This window comes from Oryctolagus cuniculus, chromosome 7, assembly GCF_964237555.1.
Source record: "Oryctolagus cuniculus chromosome 7, mOryCun1.1, whole genome shotgun sequence".
Lineage (NCBI taxonomy): Eukaryota > Metazoa > Chordata > Mammalia > Lagomorpha > Leporidae > Oryctolagus > Oryctolagus cuniculus.
This window is the reverse complement of record NC_091438.1, coordinates 48,845,225-48,867,940: the sequence shown is the minus strand read 5'-3', so window position 1 is coordinate 48,867,940 and position 22,716 is coordinate 48,845,225. Positions and strand designations below refer to the sequence as shown.

At 45.8% G+C, this 22,716-nt stretch overlaps 1 long non-coding RNA gene and 3 other non-coding genes across 5 annotated transcripts; 3 read left to right on the top strand and 1 right to left on the bottom strand.

Moving 5' to 3' along the window:
• The first annotated feature begins 9,748 nt into the window (after positions 1 to 9,748).
• TRNAE-CUC (transfer RNA glutamic acid (anticodon CUC)) lies at positions 9,749 to 9,820 on the top strand. Its single transcript has one exon. It is a non-coding gene; the product is annotated as a tRNA-Glu (tRNA).
• A 2,840-nt stretch (positions 9,821 to 12,660) lies between these two features.
• On the top strand, positions 12,661 to 12,732 carry TRNAH-GUG (transfer RNA histidin (anticodon GUG)). Its single transcript has one exon. It is a non-coding gene; the product is annotated as a tRNA-His (tRNA).
• Positions 12,733 to 17,573: 4,841 nt separating this feature from the next.
• Positions 17,574 to 21,038, bottom strand: LOC138850406 (uncharacterized). 2 transcript variants are annotated; one of them, XR_011390126.1, is made up of 2 exons: positions 19,588 to 21,038; positions 17,574 to 19,274 (listed from the first exon to the last, which is right to left on the bottom strand). It is a non-coding gene; the product is annotated as an uncharacterized lncRNA (long non-coding RNA). The 2 variants fall into 2 exon arrangements; XR_011390125.1 differs by having other exon boundaries at positions 19,696 to 21,038.
• TRNAK-CUU (transfer RNA lysine (anticodon CUU)) lies at positions 20,534 to 20,606 on the top strand. Its single transcript has one exon. It is a non-coding gene; the product is annotated as a tRNA-Lys (tRNA).
• Positions 21,039 to 22,716: the final 1,678 nt, after the last annotated feature.

The window sequence follows — 22,716 nt, the reverse complement described above, 5'->3', positions numbered from 1 at the left end:
CCTTACATGAGACAATTTTGCAAAAAATAAAAACAAACAAAAGCTTCAGTCTGAATCTGATTAACCACCAATCTAGATTTAACTACTAACTTCCAGGAAAGAAGGGAGACATCAAATGGTATTGCAGAGGTGCAAATTCAGACTGTGAGAGTACTCTACAAAAGAAGCAACCTGGGCTCTTAAGTAAATTTAAGAAGATGGAGAAGAAATCTGAAGACTAAAAGAGACTTAGGTGAACTGGCGCTGTGGTGTAGCAGGTAAAGCCACCGCCTGCAGTGCCAGCATCCCATATGGGTGCCAGTTTATGTCCCAGCTGCTCCACTTCCAATCCAGTTCTCTGCTGTGGCCTGGGAAAGCAGCAGAAGATGGCCCAAGTCCTTGGGCACCTGCACCTGTATGGGAGACCTGGAAGAAGCTCCTGGCTCCTGGCTTCGGATCTGTGCCATTGTGGCCAATTGGGGAGTGAACCAGTGGATGGAAAACCTCTCTCTCTGCTTCTCCTGCTCTCTCTGTGTAACTCTTTCAAGAAAAATAAAAAAATCTTTTTTTTTTTTTGCTGGTGCCATGGCTCAACAGGCTAATCCTCCGCCTTGCGGCGCCGGCACACTGGGTTCTAGTCCTGGTCAGGGAGCCGGATTCTGTCCCGGTTGCCCCCCTTCCAGGCCAGCTCTCTGCTGTGGCCCGGGAGTGCAGTGGAGGATGGCCCAAGTGCTTGGGCCCTGCACCCCATGGGAGACCAGGAGAAGCACCTGGCTCCTGCCATCGGATCAGCGCGGTGTGCCGGCCGCAGCGGCCATTGGAGGGTGAACCAATGGCAAAGGAAAACCTTTCTCTCTGTCTCTCTCTCTCACTGTCCACTCTGCCTGTCAAAAAATAAAAATCAATCAATCAATCAATCTTTTTTTTAAAGGGACTTTAAGAAACATCAAACAGTCACAGAACATGCACTTTGTTAGACCCTAATTTAAGAAAGCAAAAGAAAATTATGAAACAATAGGATAAAATTTTTAAAAGATTTTATTTATTTGAAAGGTAGAGTTACAGACACAGAGAGGGAAAGACAGAATGAGAAAGGTCTTCCATCCACTGGTTCATTCTCCAGATGGCCACAAAGACCAAAGCTGAGCCAATCCAAAGCCAGGAACCAGGAGCTTCCTCTGGGTCTCCCACATGTGTGCAGGAACCCCAAGCACTTGGGCCATCTTCCACTGCTTCCCCAGCCATAGCAGAGATCTGGATTGGAAGAGGGGCAGCCAAACGGGCGCTCCATGGGATACTGGCGCTGCAGGTGGTGGCTTTATATACCACAGTGCCAGCCCCTGGGGAAATGTGAATGCTGATGAATACTTACTGAACATTTGATGATTTGCCAGAAATTGTTGTTAAAATTATTAATGTGATAAATGGTACCTTTTTAAAAAGGAAGTTCTTATTCTTTAGAGACACATCTTAAAAAGATGAAAAGATATGCTATCTGGGATTTGCTTCTGGATAATCTGGGTTGTGGAAGTGGGTGATGGAATGCTAAAATAATATTTAAACATTAAATTGATTATTGCTGAACCTGTGTGATGAATATACAGGGATTCATTATACTAATCTCTTTATATAAATGTTTGAAACTTTCCATACTAAAATTTGAAATGCAGAAGTTATTTTTGGTTCCTTTGAGATATAGAAGGTACTTCAAAATATTCATGGGAAAAATTAAAAATTAGCTTGGCGGAAGAAATTTGAAATCCCTGCAAAGTTTTTTTAATGTTATTTCTTTATTTTATTTATTTGGAAGGCAGAGGGACAGAAAAGGAGAAGGTGATTTTCATCTGCTTGTTCACTCCCCAGATGCTTGTAATAGCCAGGGCTGGGCCAGGCCAAGCCAAACCCAGCAGACTGGCACTCACCCTGGTCTCCTGTGTGAGTGGCTGGGGCCCAGGCAGCATGCTGGATCAGAAGTGGGGTGGGACTTGAAAGCAGGCACTCTGATGTGGGATGTGATATCCCAATGCCCACTCCTAGAGCTTTTTCATAATGCCATTTGCCATGAACTTTTTAAAGACCCTGTGTATGTATAATATATGCAAATATATTCATATGTATATTTATATTTAATATTCATTTATATAGCACATACTTACATAAATATATATGCACACACATGTATCTTCTTCATGTAGTCAGTTAGTATTAGAGAAATTTGATCATCTTTGTCAAAGCCCGTGGATGAAACACTACTGGAAATAAACCCGTAGTCAAAGAAACTGGGTTTATGTAGTGTGCCGTAGCAACGGAGAGAATGTCAGAACAGAATTTTCAAACAAACCAAAGCTTCAAGGAATTTACCACCAACAGAGCCTCATCAAAAGAACTGTTAAACAATTACTACAGAAAGAATCATTTAGAGCTCATAATGATGGATTAATATGGGAGAAAGAAATAGAAAAAAAATAAAGCATCTTATTTCTGAATCTAAAGAGGAGACAACAGAATTAAAAGAACAAAACAAAAGAAGATGAAAGAAATGAGAGGAAAAAAATTAAAAATGTCAGTTGAAACTCAAATATATTTATCATAATCTAAATTTAAAAAATAGGTCATTCTTACTGCCTTGTGTAGAATGATGTTAGAGATGGGAAGACAGGAAGATTTAGCCATTTAGGACCAGGTGGTATAGCAATGATGAGAAGTGGTGACTCTTGGGATAGATTTTGCAGGAAAAGTCTATAGGATTTGCTGATGCTTAGACTTTTCTCTTGAAGATTTATGAATTTGAAAGACAGAGTTACAAAGAGAGAAGGAGAGACAGAGATTCTTCATCTGCTAGATCACTCCCCAAATGGCTGCAACAACCAGAGCTAGGCCAGACTGAAGCCAGGAGCCGGGAACTCCATCTCGGTCTCCCACACGGGTGGCAGGGACCCAAGTACTTGGAGGCCATCTTCTGCTGCTTTTTCTTGGGTGCGTTCAGTGAGCTGGATCAGAAGTGGAGCATGCAGGACTCAAACCCACACTCATATGGCATCCCTGGCACCAGTGGTGGCTTAACCCTCTGTACCACAAAGCCAATCCCTATTTGTTTTTTGAAGATTTATTTATTTGAAAGGCAGAGTGATGAAAAGCAGAGAGAGAGAGAGAGAGAGAGAGATCTTCTATCCACTGGTTCACTCCCCAAGAGGTCATAGCAGTCAGGTCTGGGTCAGGCCAAAGCCAGGAGCCAGGAACCCCATCTGGGTCTCTGATATGGGTGCAGGGGCCCAAGTACTTGGGCCATCTCTTGCCTTCCCAGCCACAATAGCAGGAAGGTGGATTGTAGCAGAGTAGCAGGAATTCGGCACTCAGATCCCGGCCGCAAGTGATGGCTTAAGCAGCTGCCCCACAACACCGGCCCCTTCGGTTTTTGTTTTTAAAGAGTAACTCTTGGGCCCGCGCCACGGCTCACTAGGCCTGTGGCACTGGCACCCCGGGTTCTAGTCCAGGTTGGGACGCTGGATTCTGTCCTGGTTGCTCCTTTTCCAGTCTAGGTCTCTGCTGTGGCCCGGGAGTGCAGTGGAGGATGGCCCAAGTGCTTGGGCCCTGCACCCGCATGGGAGACCAGGAGGAAGCACCTGGCTCCTGGCCATTTGGGGTGTGAACCAACGGAAGGAAGACCTTTCTCTCTGTCTCTCTGTCTCTCTCTCTCTCACTGTCTAACTCTGCCTGTCCAAAAAAAAAAAAAAAAAAAAAAAAAAAAAGAGTAACCTTTGCTATGCATATCAGTGTTTGGGGTCTTTTGGTTGTTATTTTTATTAACTTAAATCTTTATTTGAGGAGGGGGAGAAAGAAAGGGAAAATACTCCCATTCTCTGGTTCTCTCTGCAAATGCTGGCAACAGCCAGGGCTGGGCCACATCAAAGCCAAGAATCCGGAAACTCAATCGGGGTCTTTCATGTGGGTGGCAGCGACCCAGGTGCCTGAGCCATCACCTGCTCTGCTACCTCCCAGGGTGTGTGTTAGTAGGAGACTGGAACCAGGAGTGAAACTGGGACACGAACCCTTGGTATGGGATGTTGGTATCCCAGCCCCGCGCTTAACCGCTGGTTTAACCTCTGGGCCAAATATCTGCCCCAGGCATTTTTTTCTCTGGCCTAATTTTTACAAATTTGGACAGCACCTATTTTTTAATAATAGATAACGTCTCTTGTGATTCTTTCTTTTACAAGACCTTACGCTAGTCTTTTTTATATAAGGCTGTGCCCTTTGATAGGAGTTTCTCTACCCCATAGAAGATGATCAGAAATACTTCGTTGGCATCACCCAAGCTGATTTGGAGCCCGAAGCAAGCCCTCTAGATCTTTCCTGTTCCATTTATAGACCTTCTCCCTTACCCCTCCGGAGTTATTTATATTGTAGTTTTAAGTTACTGCGTGCTCACTCAGCATCCCGAAGCTGGAGAGAAGCTGCAACCAGGACAGTTAGTGTAATAAACTCTCCAGTTTACTATATCAGCTCCTCATTTGTATGCCATTTGTAATATAAAATATACCAGTTGTGACTCAAGAGTAGAGTTGCATTTGCAAGTATTGAGGAGCTCAGACAAGGTTAACCCGTAAGAGGAACACAGCAAGAAGGGCCTACGCTGGTTTTTCAGTAAGGGAGAAGTCTTTTTTTTTTATTCTTTTTATTATTTAATAAATGTGAATTTACAAAGTGCAACTTTTGTATTGTTGTGGCTTTCCCCCCCTCAACCTCCCTCCCTCCCGTGGCCCTCCCCTCTCCCATGCCCTCTCCCATCCCTCCCTTCATAGAGTTTCATTTTCAATTACCTTCATATACAGAAGATCCACTTAGTATACACTAAGCAAGGATTTCAACAGGCTGCACTCACACAACCGCACAAGGTATAGGGTATTGTTTGACTAGTAGTATTGTTTTTAAGTTTCATAGTAAAACGCATTAAGGACAGAGATCCTACGTGGGGAGCCTGTACCCAGTGACTCCTGTTGTAGATTTAACAATTGGCACTCTTATTTATGGCGTCAGCAATCACCCGAGGCTCTTGCCATGAGCTGTCTAGGCTATGGAAGCCCCTTGAGTTCACCAACTCTGGACTTGTTTAGTCAAGGCCATATCACAGTGGAGGTTCCTTCCTCCCTTCGGAGAAAGGCGCCTAAGGGAGAAGTCTTAAAAATGGATTGGGAGAATTGTCAAGTGTCACAATAAAGCAGATTTACCTGGCCAAAGGTCATCACAATAGTAGTAGTTTGAATTCTATAACTCATTTTTCTTTCTCTTATTTAAAAAAAATATTTATTGGGACTGGCATTATGGTATAGTGGGTTAAGCCACAGACTGGGATGCTGGCATCCTATATGGGTGACTGTTTGAGTCTGGCTGCTCCACTTCCAGGCCAGCCTCCTACTAATGTGCCTGGGAAAGCAGCAGAAGATGACCCAATTACCCGGGTGTCTGCACTCACGTGGGAGACCCAGGCTCCTGGCTTTGGCCTGGCCCAGTCCTGGCTGTTGCAACCATCTGGGGAGTGAACCAGTGGATGGGAGATGTCTCTGTCTCACCCTCTCTCTGTGCAGCCCTGGCTTTCAAATAACTAAATACATCTTATATATATTTGAGAGGCAGAGACAGAGAGGGAGAGTTTGATTGTCTGTCTGCTAGTTCACTCCCCAAATGCCTGCAACAGCTGGGGCTGGGCCAGGCCAAAGAAGGAGGCTGCAAGGGAATCCAGGTCTCCCAAATGCGTGAGTCATTGGCTACCACCGCCTAGGGTACACACAGCAGAGAGCTGGATTGGAAGCAGCGGTGGGCCTTGAACCCAGGCGCTTGGATATGGGATGTGGACATCTCAAGTTGTGTCATCATCTCTGTAAATGCTGGGCCAAAGGCCCTCCCCCTCTTTTTGCTTTAACTGTCTTGAAATTCAGAGGAAAAGATGAAAGAAGTTTTTGCACAATAGAATGTAAAAAAAAAGTTTATCTTGGCAAATATACATATATGTATGTGTGTGTACATATATATATATATACTGAAACCCATGTTTTTCATAACATGCATTTTACACAAACTTGTTGAAGGCCCCTTGCATACATGGGTTAAAATTTTTTTTGTACCAGCCCTCGGCATTGTGGCACAGTGGGTTAAACTGTCACCTGAGGTGCCAGGCACCCCTTGTGAGCGCTGGTTTGCATCTTGGCTGCTCCATTCCCGAGATCCAGCTCCCTGCAATGTGCCTGGGAAAGCAGTGGAAGGCAGCTCAAGTGCCTGGGTCCCTGCCAGGCTCCCGGCTTTGGCCTGGCCTAGGCCCAGCCTTTGGTGCCATTTGGGAAGTGAAGATCTGTCTCTCCTCTCTGTGACTCTGTCTTTTAAATATAATAAACCCTAAAAAAAATTGCGGGGGGTCATTTTCCATGAACTTTTTGAGGTGCTGTGTCATGTAGTGATCAGTTATAATATTTATATGAGCTTGGTTTTTGCTACTTATTTTATCTTTTCTGTGGTTTTTGAATTTTCTATTTCTATGTTAGTTGTCATTTGTTGTATTTGTTTTTGGTTACATGTGAGATGTTTATGCATTCTTCTGAAACTCACTTAAAATCCTTTTTTGGAAATGTTATGGTTAAAAGAAAAGCTAATTTGGTATTTCGAGAATGTGACACAAATGTTAAATCTTTTATTGTAATCCCATGAATCCCTGAAACTGCTCATTTTTCCCCCAGTTTATTTTCTGTTTTTGCACTGAGTAATTTGTATTGCTATGTCTCCCACTTCATTGATTCTATCCCATGTCTCTTCCATCCTGCTGTTGAGTCCATCCACTGAGGTACTGTTGTGGGCTACTACAGTTTTCAGCTCTAAAACTTCCATGTGGGGGCAGGCATTGGCACAATGGTCACGATGCCGGCAGTGGAGTGGAGAGTTGGCTCCTGCTTCCCGGTTCGGGGTCCCTGGGTTTCAGTCTATGCTTGGCTTTCTGTCCATATGCCTGCATGCTGGGAGGCAGGAGGTAATGGCTCAAGTGCTTGGGTCTCTTTCTTCCATGTGGGAAACCTGGATTGAGTTCCAGACTGCTGGCTTCAGCCCGGTGCAGCACCTGCTGTTGTGGGCTTTTGGGGAGTGAACCAGAGAGTGGAAGATCTCACTTTCTCTCTCTGCCTTTTAAATAAGTAAGTAAATAAATGCATAAATATTAAGAGAGAGAGAGAGAGAGAGAGAGAGAAGGAAGGAAGGAAGGACGGACGGACACTTGCATCTCGTATCAGAATGCCTGGATCTGAATCCTGGCTGTGCTCCTAATTCCAGCACCGTGGTTACTGTGCACCCTGGGAGGCAGCAGATGGTGGCTGAAGTGTTAGGGTCCCTGACACCCAGGTGGGAGACCCGGATTGAGTTTCCAGCTCCCAGCTGCAGCCTGGTCCAGCCCCAGATGTTGCCAGCATCTGGGGAGTGAACCAGTGGATGGGAGCTCTCCATGTGTCTCTCTCCTTTGTGTCTGTGCTGGGATAATTCTAGCATCCCTGTCAGCCAGGTGCTGTCTGCTTTCATCCAGTTTGGGATCTTCCTCGTAGGTACAGTGACTACTTTCTGATTGAAGCCTGGAGATTTGGGGCATTATGTATTAAGACTGCATCTTATTTGCATCTTCTGTTTAGGTTGGCTTTCCCTGGTACTGCTCTGGCAGTGAAAGAGTGTGCGTGTGGAGTGTGGGATACCTTTGTCACATCCTGAGGGCTTGGGGCAGAGGGAGGGAGCATCTTTCCCTGGTCCGCAGACTTGTTGCTCAATACAGAAATGAAGGACAAGTCCAATGGTGCAAAAGTGAAAGTTTATTTTCCGTAAGAGACGGAAGCTCCCCCAGGCAAAGGAGGAGCCCCAGAAGGTGGTCTCTGATGTTATTTTATGCATTTTTCATCTCAGATGTTGATCCTTTTCCCTGTTTAAGTTTAACGCAGCATGATGGGATGGACTCCCAAACATCGAGAGTTACAGCTTGTGCGGTGCTGTCCGTTGAGTTCTGAGGCCCCTGCTTGTCTGCCTCCTTCCCGCCACACTTCAGGGCCTCACATCTGTGACGTGTGGAATGAATGACCAGGGTTTTTAGCGGAGGAAGAGGCAAAAGTACATCTTCTCATTTTATTTATCATCTGCTGCCTTCCCAGGTGGTTTTCCACTAGATTGTGAGCTCCTTAACTATGTTTTTGTATCTTTAATATCAATTCTGGTGCATGATCTGTAAATGTTTGAATAAAGGAAAAAGGAAAACAGAACACAAAGTGAAGTAGGTGGATCGCACTCCTTCCCTGTCCACCCTCAGCTGTGCGGTGCCAGGTTAATCCCGGCCTGGGGCTTTGGCGAGATTCCTCCGATGCTTTGATACTGGAAAAAGCGGCTCCTCCCAGAGCTCACATGCGCCCTCCTAGCTTCTCGTGTGTTACCAAAATTTACCAGCAGGTGGCAGAATAACCAATGGAAAAGTGCTATTGACCTTTTAACAGGCTTTTTTTTGTCACAGAGAAAGAAATTCTGTAACTTTTATTCATCCACAAATATAATCCCGAGACGTAGCTTTGAAAGTCAGGTACTTTTTCCCCAAACCTTGGAGCACAGCTATCTGTGTAGTGGAAACAGGTTGAATAAAAGGGAGTAGGCTCTGTAGGGTCCTTGGTGGACATGACAAAGTTCCGGAATTTTTATGAAAATAAGTCAAGCATTTAGTGACTCTCTAATTTCTAGCACTGAAATCCATGGTAGGGTGGCAGTTGGAGTGGAAAACTAATTCCTTCTATAAACAGTATTTTAATATTGATTCTTCAAAAGCAAAGCAAAACAAAATGAACGAATACCCTTCCATCCTTTATCTTACCATCTTTTTTTGGGGGGGTGGGGGTCAGGCCTGCTGACAAGCACATATTATCAATAACTCAATCTTAAAATCCCAATTTTCATTATCACAAATATTTTCTGGTATAAGTGTAAATGGAAAGGGTTGCTTTTAAAGGATTCTACCAGAATTCCTGAACGCGAATTGATGACACTGCCGGCCGGGAGGCTCTGGGTGGTTTTATCCCCCCGCCCCGCCCCCGCCAACGTCTCATCTTAACATTTTTCAAGAGTCCAGAAAAGTTGAAAGCACAATGCAATAAACGTCCAAGCGACTGTCGGCATTTGCCAGATTTGTCTTTCTCGCTCTTATGCAGCGACTTTGCCACACGTCGATGGGGATGTTTCTAAAGGGTTCTTTGGTGCAGCCTGCACGCCACGCACGGCAGGACCCGCCCTCCTGGTCGCCCGGCCGAGCACCCGGCACCGCACGCCCAGGGATTTTCTATGTTGTGGCCTACAGTTTGTAACGACATGCCGGGGGGGGGGGGGGGGGGGGCGGCTACCAGAGGCCCCGGATCTGCCGGCGGTTCTCGCACGACGCCCTTCGTCTTCCCTCAGGAAAACCTCCCGGGGTTTCGGCCAGGGCAGCCGGGCGCTGTGCTGGGGTCGCGCGAGGGCCGCCTGCGCCCCGAGCCTCTCTCCACGCAGGGGTTTCAGGGCGTGGGACTGTGACCCGTGAGACAACCCTCGCTCGGTTCGGAGAGCCAGCCTGCAGAATTCTTTCTACTCGGAGACACGAGTGGTTCTGGCGTAGAGGAAACCGAGCATTCGAGAGTCTCGAAAGCTCCGCCATCGGTGTGACGTGGTCTCCGGGCAGGGTAAGCAGAAACAGGGTGAGCAAGAATCATAGAGCAAGGACGGGGCAGCACTGTCACCTTCCCTGGTGGTCTAGTGGTTAGGATTCGGCGCTCTCACCGCCGCGGCCCGGGTTCGATTCCCGGTCAGGGAAAAGTTGTTTTTGCCCTTCATCGCAAGGGAAAATCCTTTCACAACTGTAACAACAAAATGAATCTACTGACAGAAGTTAATGAAACAGGAAAACGGAGTTAAGCTCTACGTGCGTTTTTATAAACACCTTTTTAGCGCTTTTCAGTGGAAGTGTTCTTCAGCAATGTATCGTCATTCAATATAATGCTTTAATTTTTGAAAAGTGAATACATTTACATTAGGAGGCAAATTTGCAAAGAGGTATAACTGATGATTGTCTTTCACCCCTACATCGGTTTTCTGTCTAACGAAGTGACTAGTGTTAAGTTTTTTAATTATAAATTATAAAGCTTCATGCAAATGAAAGTACATGCATGTATATATACATATGGATTTAAATATACTCTCTTTGTGCAAATGATGGCAATCTATTTGACTTGTGCACTTGCACAAAATTATTTAGCAACGTGTTTTAGAGTATTTACATGTTATACATGTATACATATATCCTTAGGATACACAGCATTCTATTTGCATGGTTATTCCATGATTAGTTTAGCTAGCTTCCTATTAATGGACATTTAGATTGTTTCTCATCTTTCGCTAACACAAACAACACATATGTGCAAATAATCTTGTACTTGTGTTATTGTGCATGTGTGTGAAATAAATGCTCAGGAATTGAAAAGGTGGTGTTCAAAAGCTATGCGAAATTGTGGATAAATATTACCGGTTTGCCCTTCATAGAATTCCTACCAATTTATACTCCCACCAGCAATGTACAATGTAAATATAACTTAAAAATCAAAATGGATGTAATTAACCCTATCACTGGACTTCTGTCCCCCACTCCCAAATCTTTAATTTCACAAATATGCTAATGACCATTTGCATAGCTATGTGTTTTTTGTACATCACTAGATATTTCCTTAGGATAAATTTTTACCTCATACCACATATCAAATAAAGAATTAAATGCAAGAATTGAAGGTTTTAAAAAGAAAACAGCGATTGTCTTAATTTTTGATTAAGAACAATTTCAACATAAAAGCAGAGAAAGGCATCATAAAAAATAAAAGTGGTATTCTACACAAAAACAGAAAACTTGTGCTCATACAAATCCCATAAGTAATATTAAAAGACAAATGATGAACAAGTAGGGATAATACACCCCGTAGAAAATAGGCAAAGCACGTGTGTTAGTCTCAAAACTTAAACAAATTATTTTAAGCTTATGACAAATGACCAACCTCAATAGTAATAAAATAAATGCAAATTCAAGTGAGACATCATATTTTTATCCTGCATTTTCATAAAGAAAAAAGGCGACAGACAATATCGTTGACCAGGGTAATTAGATAATATTCACTGAATAGTGAAAATCGGTGATCGCTCTCCAAATAGCAATTATTTTATGCATTCAAAACTTAAAAATGTGCACCTCTTTCAGTGCCAACTCTGCATTCGTCCTAAGGAAACACTCTAATGGTGAACGATGTTGTACAGGGAAAACTCCCATGGCAAAGGTTTAACTCGTCCGCTGGATTTCAGAGGCTTCTTTCTTTTTTTTTTCTTTTCTTTTTTTTTTTTTTTTTTTTCAGTATCCGATGGCTTCTTTCAAATAACAGAAGAAACTGGAATTGACTTTCCTTACACCTGTAAAACAAGGAACTACCCCAGACTTTTCTTTTCTTCTTTTTTCTTTTTTGATCAATTTTAATAAGTGAAGGTTTTATTTATTTATTTGAAAGGCAGAGTTACAGAAAGGGAGAGACAGATCTTGCATTCGCCGGTTTACTCTCCAAATGGTCACAACAGCCAGGACTGGGCCAAGTCGAAGCCTGGAGCCGAGCGCTTCGTCTGGGTCTCCCTCGTGGTTAGCAGGGGCCCAATCACTTGGGCCACCCTCTGCTGAGTCCCAGACTTTTCAATAGCTGAACTCTTAGCTTCTCGTTCTGTTCCTACTTCGACTTTGTGGGCTACATTTTGGGTGATATTTAACATGTAGCAAAAATAAATAATAAATGAATAAATAAATAAATTATAGAACATTGTAACCTTGTAAGAAAGCAACACCCCCGTGCGCGTTGGTGGTATAGTGGTGAGCATAGCTGCCTTCCAAGCAGTTGACCCGGGTTCGATTCCCGGCCAACGCAGTACTTCTTCTATTTTTCCTCCCTGCTTTGGTTAACGCCCACAATGCTGGAAGCCCAGAGAGGGGCCCTAAGCCGGCGGGGTCTCTCAGATCCAACCTTTTTTTTTCTTTTTCTGAACGAGCCTTTCAGATCTTTCGTAGTCGCACCCTCCAGCTACGCCGGTCGGCTGTGTTCGCCTGCTGGATTCCATTTGTTTTTCTGGATCTGCGGAGGCGGCTTTGATTTACTGAGGGGACGGGCTCAGGCAGTCCGCGCAAGCGCCTCAGCGCCACAGGAGAGCGCGGGCGAAACTGAGGCGCCGAGAGGGGAGCAAGAAAAAACGGATCAGAAAAACCGCCCTCACCCGCGTCCGCGGCTCGGCGGCTCCGAGCCTCAGTTCCCGAGCACTGGGTGCAGACGCAGAGGAAGCCCTTTCGGGGCCGCCTCCCGCACCCCTGCGCCTGGCAGCTCGCTCGCGTGGAGGGCAGGCGGAGGACGGCCGGGCCCTTGGTCTCCGGCTGTCTACTTACACTCAAACGAGAAAACCTGGGTGTGCCGCCTCCCCGAGCAGGACGACGACCCCGAAAGCCGAGTCCTGGTCGGAGCTTCGGCTCTGCTGAGCGCGGGCTTTCGGGAGTCACGCCATTGGCGCAAAGGCCGCAAGGCAGGCGATCCTGTTACAAAGGCATTGAAATCCAGCCGCTGCGCGTTGCCTTGCGGGTGGCGCGCCGTGATCGTATAGTGGTTAGTACTCTGCGTTGTGGCCGCAGCAACCTCGGTTCGAATCCGAGTCACGGCAGTGTGCAACTGACACCCCTATGGCGTCTGTTTTTGCAACCTTTATAAGTGACCTCAGAAGAGAGAGAAGCGGCTCCCACAATAGCTGCCTCCTCGGGCCAGGCGCAGGCTTCCGGCTGAGCCCGGGGAGACTGGATGGGGATCCTACCGTCGCACCGATCGGTAAAGCAGACGGGAGTGACTACAACAGAATAGCTCGGAAGTGTGCTACCTTAAAGTCAGAATAAACTGACTGCAGTCTGAATGCATTTTAAATTGCGGTCCCATTGTTATATTTTCTTATCCAGCTGCTCCCCATCAGATCTCATTTTTTTATTTTTTGTTTATCTCCAAATTCACTCACATGATCATCTGGGGAGACTTAAATTCTTCCAGCTCTGCACAGTAACTGTTTTTAGAAACTGTAAAGTAGTTACAAGGGAGAAGTTGCCCAGGAGTCAGATTTAAAAAACAAACAAAAGGGATCCATGTTAATTACGTGACCGCCAAGGCTAACCCAGCCAGCCCAGGCGGAGGCCTCGACCCAGGGAGCGGGCACCAAGGGCTTCACCCTGGCACGGGGGAGAAAGAATCCTTCGCTGGAGACTGTGGGTCTGGGAGAGCTGCTCGCCTCCCGAAACCGGGCGCAGGTTCCTGCAGCGCGTGGGGCCGGGCTCGGGGACACTTTGCTGCACCTCGCGACACTGAGGCTCATAGCCGGAAGCAATGTTTTTTCAGGTCGACAGGGCCCTGCTAATTCACCTTCAACAGGCTGGGCTCGGAACAAATCCGGGCGTTGCCTTATGTAACATCCTAGTGTCTTTGTCTCCCTTGTATGGCTACATACATTCTGATAGGAATTCCAAGGTTACCGGGTTGCTCTAGGGTGCGCACATAGCTACCGATTATGCCACCTTCTTCACTTGTTTGTTGTTATTTGTTCTGGAAGGATTCTCAACTTTTCCTTCGATCCAGGAGGACCCCTAACTTTCCCTTTGAAGGCCCCTACCTCATTCCCCTCTTTGATACTCGGACCCTTCATAATCTATAACATCATGACATATGTGACTTTTTTTTTTAAATTATGTCCTTCATAATAGTTGTGATAATGTTGCAGGAAAACTCGTGAGAGGAGTCTGAGTTCGTGTCCTGATGTTGATGATGATTTGCGAGTCTGGACACAAAGGTGAGAGTAGAAGTAGAGAAGCTTTATCTAAGTAAGAAGAGAAGTTCCGAACAGTAGGATCAGAGGGGCTGCTGGAAAGTCTGAGACCAAGCTGCTGAGGCCTCGCAGTCTAGTGGTGTTTGTATGTCCTCAACACATTATCTCCAAGGAACAAAGGTAGTGGTTACATGTTAGTTACTGTGATGGTGCGGTTCGGGTGGGAGTCTTAATGGAGCCCTTTCTAGCTTGTTTCTATCTAAACCTAGATCTTGCCATCGCTGATGAGTAATAGTTACAAGGGATCCATCCTGTTCAGTTTGGTGTTGGGAAGGCACTGCAGTTTGTATGTGCTGGCAAGGAGCAGTGGTTTGGCATTAGTCTGGCCTGCTTTTAGTCCTGGGCTCCCTTCATGGTCCTAGTTCCAAGGGAGCCAGGCCCAGCAGAACTAGGCAGGCTTACAGAATCAAGACTACAGTGCCCACCACCAAATAAGTCACCAGGGTTCCAGGCACTTGGAGAAACTTGTCAAGCCTATGGCAAGGACCAGGGCCCTAACTATGACCATAGACAATAACAGAAGGTGATAGTGCATTACAGTAAGAAATATAAGCAATCCATAAGCAGCATAAACTATCAACCATTTTGAATAGGCTATTTATCTTGTGGGTTATGGTGCTGTCAGCTACCCAAGCTTCCACTGTGTGTAGATTGGTCAGCCTCCAGAGTGACCAAAGCAGGGCTGTAGTCTTTGGTGGTCTCTGGGGACAGGCTCAGTGGCTTTGGACAGTCAGTTTCCATGGTGCTGCCTGGTCCAAGAGGCCCTCTCAGTTGTGAGCTGTTGGCTTCACCCTGCTGGGCTGGACCCGGGGGGCCACGCTGGCCACCTTTAACTTAGTTCTTAAATAATATGGCTTAGTTTCTCTTAGAGGCAGTAGCCTGCTGACTCCAGAAGTGGCGTACACCGTGATCTCTATGCACAGTGGTGGACTGCCTGAAAATGAACAACTCCATCCCTACAAGCAGCCGGTTTTAGTTGGCAATGTCTGGATCTGATATCATCATTGAATTTTTTAAAAATCTGAATCAATATTTTTAGTTGTAATCCTTACTTTTCAGGTGAAAAGAGATTGAAGTGCTTTCTTAGCACCTCACTGTGGGTGCTTGTATATAGATTTTAGCATTCGTTATGAGAGTACCAAATATCATCTTTAGCCCCCATCTTTTTTTACTTGGGAGCCCTCTCTGGAGGGTATGGTTCTAGCAGAGTCATTTTGTTACAGTTACTGTCAGCCAATCACATATAAGAACCCCTTTAAGCCGCCTGGTAGCAGCCAAGAGATGTAGGAAGGATTGATCCTTATGTTAATGTCCCTTGAAGTTTAATGTATGACACTGGTGGTGTCAGGACCCCGCTTTCTAGATGTGCGAGTACTCTCATCATGGAGCCAGCGTGGTCAGGAGAAAGCTTAGCTGTGTCTCGGAGCCCTAGAGCTGAGGCATTTATGAGGGCCTGTTTAATTTGCTTGAAAGCCCTGTTACATCCATCCCCAAGACAGGGGCTCCCTTTTCCCCTCTTGGTGGCTTTATAAAAGAGTCTGATGATAATTAGGTGGGTGTTAAGGCCTGGCTGGTGTATGTGAGGACCGGAACTATCTGTCTCTGCACATGGGGTATCAGAAGAGACATCATCAGGGGGTATGAACCTCCTTGGGGAAGACACCTGTTCATTCCCATTACCTGGCTGTCCTGGGAGGAGGGCTGGCTTGAATAGGAGGCTGGTATCCAGTAGATGGCATCTTTAAAAAGGGAGTTACAGTCCTGCCTGCAATGTTACTTACCCCAGGCCATCCCCTCAATGGGGTGTGTGTGTGTGTGTGTGTGTTTACTTTGGAAGCTGGGCAGTGAAGGGCTTTTGTTAGCTTGGAGCCAACCTGGGAGCCCTTCAGCCCCAGGGTTGTTCCATTTTTAGTGACCCAGTTCTTAGTAGAGCTGACAGGGCTCTTTGGAAGCTGGCTTCTGTCACGACAGCTGTTTGCCAAGGTTCTGGCTTTCCACATCAAAAACCGGTGCCATTTGGGGTGGATTGGCCTTGTTGGGTCTTCTTGATGGCAGGTCACTGTGTACTAGCTGACTGGCCGCCCATCTTTACACTGTTCCTATTGTCCAGCTTGTTCCTTTTCCTCCTGGTCCTTGTTAAAGTAGGTCACGGGGCAGCCTTTGGATGTTAGCCAAGGGGGTGCTCAGGCCCATCCCTAATCTTTGGTGGCTTTGGCAAGAAATCTATAGTCAGAGACACGTTTTGACAACGTTTTTTTCCTGTGAGATAAGACAATGCCCATGAGGAGAGTTGTGTCTTCTTAGTTAAGATCAAAACATGATGACCACCTTACCCAACCTGTTTATAAATTTGAAGTCATTAGTAAAGCTTTTTATCTCTCCCTTAGTTTGGTTTGAAAAAGGGAGGTTGCCTGTCTACTGCGTCCATGGCAAAATAAATCTAAGCTATGAGATCATCCTGAAGAGGACAGAAAAGTGAGGCCACAAGTCAGGCCTCCTTAAGATCAAGTGAGCATCTGATAGCAACAACTTATGGAAACGTTTGCAAAGAAGGCCCAAGTCTTTTATACATTTTAAGATAAGAGTACATGTATTGGAAACATTTACCTTTGACATTTACTAACTTATTTATAATTGTAAATTATCTAAGAAATTAAAATATTAGATAAGCACAATTATTACCTTATGTCATGATCTTGCCAAAGAACCACTCTAAAAGCTAAATTGGACATTATGCCCTTACCTAATTAGTTTTTAGGATAATATTATACCTTTATGATTGTTGATTATAAATATCTAGCATAAGTATAACTTGTTTGAATACCATTTTGCTTATTAATATTTTCCAAAATTAATAAGCTTTGCGGGCTCTTGCCACATATTTAGAGAAGAATTCTGAATACTGGCTCAAATAGACCAGACAACATGGTAAGTTTTAAGGATTTTATTCAGTGCCAGAAATGCACAAGAGAGTGAGGGCTTTATTTGGGGGAGAAAGCGAAGTCTAGAGGCTAAGTTGGAGTCCATACTAAGCAGAGAGCAGGCCAGGAGCCAGACACGTGCAGCAAGCACGCAGGCAGGAAGGCAGGCCAGCGGCCACAGGCCCCGAAGGCCTGGGCAGCAAAGGCAACAACAAAGGCAGTTAGGGAGGGGCCCACCCTGCCCCAGGCCTTTCACCCGCTTCCAAAGGGGAGTGGTTACATAGCCTGATTGGCAGGTGGGCGTACAGGTGGGGTCAGGTAGGGGCATGAGATCACCCAGGGAGCATGGTAGAGGGCAGGTCTTCCAGCTCACAGATCTAATCAATTTATCCTATCTGCCTGCCTACATCAGTTTGATCAGCAAACCCAAGCACAAACATGTCAATGTCTTAAAATTTTTTTTTAGGTTTTTTAATCAGTAAATCTAAAACACCCCACCTATCAGAGATTTGTTTGAGTCATGTGAACCAAAAAGGCATTTTGGGTTAAGGCATTTTGGGCTAACTTAACAGTTCCAGTTTCTATGAGAGTTCTTTTTATCTATAAGCCAATGAAAATAGAGTCCTTAGCAGATTTTTTTTCACACAGGCACAACATATAACATGCACACTCATTTAACATGTACATAACATGCATCACAAGACAGGATGATAAAGCAGCTTTTTAAAAAGTCTTTAATTGCTTTTAAAAATCTACCATCAATTGATTAGAATTACTTTCTGTTTTTGGTAAAAGAAAACTGGGGGGAGGAGATAAAAAAAACTAACATTTTTTCTCAGCTGGAACCTGTCGTCCATTGTTAAATGTAGCTTTATCTGCTTACAGGGCTGAATACAATAGAAGTTGCTGAAAAAGTCCTTTGAAAGCAGAAGAGGAAACATCTAAACAAACACAGACCAACAATGTCCTAATTTTTCGTATTTTTCTTTTTCAGAGCTCTTGAATCTCTTAATCAAACTATTGATTTTAAAGTTGTCAGAAAATCTGCATTAAGAACATTTGTTAGAAACTCCCCCTCTTTTAAAATAAATCTGATTGTAAGTGGTTTTAGAGGAGAATACAAAGCTGTGGGCGACAGGAGACTTTATACAGACATGGTTAAATTATAAAACTCATGGGCTAACAAGAAGAGGCGCCTGTTGACACAGAATTTTAGAAAACACCTACAGGATTTTGTAAACATTTATCCTTTGTAGGCCCCTGGGCCTTTTTATTAAGATAGCCATCATGACTGATAACAACACAACTTCTGGACATTTGTATCAGTAGCATTTTGTATTATCATAACTTAAAGTTTAGCACCACTTCATATCTTGACAGTACCTGTAAAATAATCCAAACAGCCTAATTAGTTGGTATTGTCAAGATTAGAGCAGTAGCCTTTGACATTTCCAAGGGCCCAACTGGAAATATCAAAGTCCAAAGAATTCAGAACTTTGATTTTTAGGAAGCTTGTCAAAGATATCAGGAGGGCTTAAAATATCTGGTTAAAATAAGATTTCTTAACATTGTGAAATAATATCCATCTATTTAGTCAGGGTGATTTAACCAGTTATAGATCAGATTTATTCAGTTATAAATAAAGCAATTACTCAGATACTTTAAAATAAGTACATATACAAATAACCTTAACACTTTTAAAACTCAGCTCTTTTCGAACAGAACCAGAAGAGAGCTTTTAGGATCTGACTAGAAAATGACACAGAATAACCAGTTAAGAAGAAAATTACTAAAAAGAGATAGTGCCATTGTTTGCAAAATCGTTTTAAAATTTAAGATCGACAATTTTTAGATTTGTTAACATACTGATATTTTTATACATGTTAAAAGCCTCATCGCTTTAACAGATTAGACTTTAATTTTATGTCACTGTACCTTTGACATTAATGTTCAAAATTAGAAAACTTTGTAAACAATATTTTAAGAATTACAGTTAACTTTATCACACATAAAAGTTTTCTCAACATATTAACTTTTTTCCAAATCTTTTGTGACTTTTACACCTTTTGTAACTTACTTAAATCTTTAGGTATTTTTTGTCTTTCCGTTTTCAGTCCAGAGTAATCTCGCCATTGTACTTTAGGGCGAAAGGGTGTTACAAGCAATGGTTTTGTTTTTCACCCATCAAACATCTTAGGCACAGGGCACCTGGTCAGCCGTGAACTACTTGAGACGTCTCTGGAACAAACACCTGTTCAGGCAGCTGCAAGACAGGTCCCAGGGTTGACAGGTCCCAGGGTTGACAGGGCCCGGGAGACACGCCCACAGGAACGCCCATCGACACGCCCACCGACGGCTCAGCTCACATCCGGGTGACTTGAGTGTCGCCGCCCTGAGGGACAGCTGGCCTTCCTCCGCCCCCTGCCAGAAAAGGAGCCCGGTTAACGTTACTACAAACCAAAGAGAGACGGGGGGGAAGAGTTTAAACTGCCGGGGGCTCTGGTTTAAACCGGAACTAGACTTCGGCCGCTCTCTTCAGGTCGCCATTAACTCTGCCCGGCGCTTTTGCCAGCTCCCTTTTTTCTCCTTCCGCCCCGGGCGCTATTTTTTTCTCCCAGCGCGATGGGGGTGCGGCTCCGTCTCCCGTCCCCGGGACGGACAGTACTCTCCTTCCGCCTCTCAGGGGCAGCCTCACTAAAACCCAAGCCCACGAACTCGGGTCCAACCTCTTCACCTTTTTTACTAATTTATTTATAACCGTTCCGAGGGGCGCGCCCCTCCCTCGGCGGCGCCCTTCCTGCGCGCCTGCTCGGGTCGCTTTGTGCTGCCGGGGTCCGCTCACCCCGGCCCGCCGTCGCCGACGGGTCCATCGGCCCGGGGCGCCAGGCGAGGGCGCTTCTCTCGGCGCCCCGAGTGTCGTGCGCCGGCGACAGGGGAGGCGGAAGCGGCGTCTCCGAGTCCCCGACGCGAGCCCCCCGCCACGTCGCGGGGTTCTCGGGCAGAGACGCGACGCCGAGGCTCAGCTGGAAGCAGCGTTCATCCGGGCCCACCCCGGCCCGGCGAATCAGTCACAAAGCGGGGCATCGCCTTACAGGCGTGTCGAGTCTTTGTGTCCCTTATACGGTTCCGCGCTCTCCGATTGGGCTTTGAAGGCTCCAGGGCTGCCACAGGGTACCTGGGTACGGGTTATGCCACGGTGCTCTTTTCTGACGTTGTTCTGGGAGGGTCTCTACCTTTGAAAGGCCCTACCTCACCACGACCCCCGAGTAATGAACACGGCCCTTCATTCAGGCAACACAAACTTTTATTTAAAAACAAAGTTATTCCGGGAATGAATGGAGAGGCCTTCTTTCCCTCGTCCTCTCCCCTCGCACTCTTCCGCCTTCTCCTCGGCAGTCGGGGTCGGAAAAGCCGGGCTCTCGGAGCTGCTCGGTCCAGAACGAATTTGCAGAAACTTGGGGGTTTCGGCAGTCGTGATGCCGGCTCCTTGGCAAGCCTGCCTGGCTCCGCGCAGAGCCCGTCTCTCTGAACCCGGGCTACTCAGTGTCCGAAGGCTGCCGTTCAAAAGTTTTCTTTCCTCCACAAAATCCTGGATGTTTTCACAGCGAAACGTATGCAATTAAGCGTCGCTCCCCATTGGAACATAATGATATAGATGTAGGAAGGGCCCCATTCCCAAGGCCCGGCTAGCTCAGTCGGTAGAGCATGAGACTCTTAATCTCAGGGTCGTGGGTTCGAGCCCCACGTTGGGCGCTTCCTTTTTTCCCGAACATAATCGTCCATCCACACATTGGGTTTCAACTTTTGGTAAGCGATTCGAGAAATTTACTCCATTTTCCCCAAATTCATCCAAAGAGAGGAATTCGGCGTTTGTGAAGCTCAGGGTGCCTGACTCTCCTGACCTGAGTGACAGAGGCCGCGCAGCCCCGAGAGCTACCGCAGCCTCGCCTCCCGCCCGGACTCGGCTCCAGGACGCGTCCGGGTGGCAAGGCTCGTCCTCTGGTCGGTGGGCCGGGCTTCGAAGGCTCTCGTAGCCAGGAAAAGTGTCTTCCGCAAGGTGCCGAGGAGCCACGTTCCCTGGCCGCAAGGGCTGTTTAGGAAGGGCCTGGGGAAGGGGCTGAGCTGGCAGAGGAAGGTCGCGCGGGGCGCGGCGGGTCTGCGGGCTCAGTCGGGGCTGTCCGCCCAGTCGAGCGCTTTGTCTACCCTTTAGGAAGCCTCAGGTCGCTTGCCCAGCCCTCGTTCCCGCTGTGGGGATGCTGGCGCGGGAAAGTGGATTTTCAGGAACCCGTCGGCGGGTTCCCAGCAGCCGCGCGCGCTTTTCTTTAACGCCGCAAACAGCCCAGCCGCCTCCTCTCCCCAAGGACCACTTACTCGTGCTCTTTTAAAGTTTGTAAATTTACATTAGTCTCGCTTATAGATCCCACCAGCCGGCTGCAAAATGACCAACTCACGCGAGGCCAGCTCAAAATAATGGAATTTAAATTACTGAAATAACATTTTTCACCTAAAAGAATGGTTAAAAAAATTAAATTCAGTGTGTTGGAGAGGTTACTATACATTGTGTAATGAGAAAATAAATCGGTACAAGTTCTGCGGGCTGCTTTTTGAACACTGTGTGTCAAAAATTTAAATAAGCATCTTTTTAACCTCAGCAATCCACAAAAATAAATAAATAGATAGATAGATAGATAGATAAAATCCTGACATTTGCAGCAGAATGGATGCAACTGGAAACCACGATGTTGGGTGAAATTTAACCCAGACACAGGAAGACAAACAGCACATGTTCTCTCTCACATAGGGAAATTTTAAAAATAATAATACAGGCACGGTGGTTGTGCTGCATCAGGTTGGGTTGCACACAGAGTACCTGGGTTCAAGTCTTGGCTCTGCTTCCCATCCAGCGCCTTGTGAGTGCACCTGGGAGGTGGCAATGGGTGATGGCTCAAGCAGCTGGGGTCTTGCGTAGACCTGGGTGGAATTCTTGGCTCCTGGCTTCAGCCTGGTCCAGACCTGGCTGTTGCAGCCATCTTGGGGAGTAAGCCAGCAGCTGGAAGATTCTCTGTCTCTCTCTGTCTCTCTCTCTCTGTCTCTTTTCCAATATGGTACACTATATGTGATAGATTGAAAACAAGATCTTGCAGCTCCCATCAAGAATGCTTCTCCTCTGTTTGAATCTGGGATTGGCCGTGTGACTTGCCTTTGCCAAGTGTTGATGCCTTAGGAAAACTGACACAAGAGAAGCTTGAAAAATGCTTGCGCTTTGGGGCTTGCTGGCTTTGTGCCGCACTTGGAATCTCGAGAATACCCTTAACCTAGTTTGCAGGAAAGATCACAAGGGAAAAAAGATCCATGCATCCAACCTGCTCCTGCCAACCCACCTAGACTCCGGATGTGTATGTGAGGCTGGCCTAGGCCATCCAGCCCCCAAATGAGTCAGCTTGGATCCGAAGAGCTCCATACCACAGCGCTGGGCCCCCATGCATACATTCGTATGATACGCATTTTTTCATGAATTTTTGAAGTACTCCTGTAGAACATATTTCAGAACTTTAGGAACAAATGAAAGATCCTACAAGCTTTTGGAGGGTGAGATAAGGGGACAGTTTAATGCAGATTATTGAGAATCAGAATGGCATATCTTCTCTACAGTATTGCTAGCTTCCAGTCTGTAGCTGTCAAGAAGAACCCCATAAGTCAAAGTTGGGTTCAGTGTGTGTGTGTGTGTGTGTGTGTGCTTATTTTATCGCGGTCAGAGAGTAGCTGTCTTATATTGGTGTTCTGTGACTTTTTTTAGTTTTGGCAGAATATCATGGCTGACGTGGTAAAGTCACAACAGAACTATTTCATTATTTTAACTAAA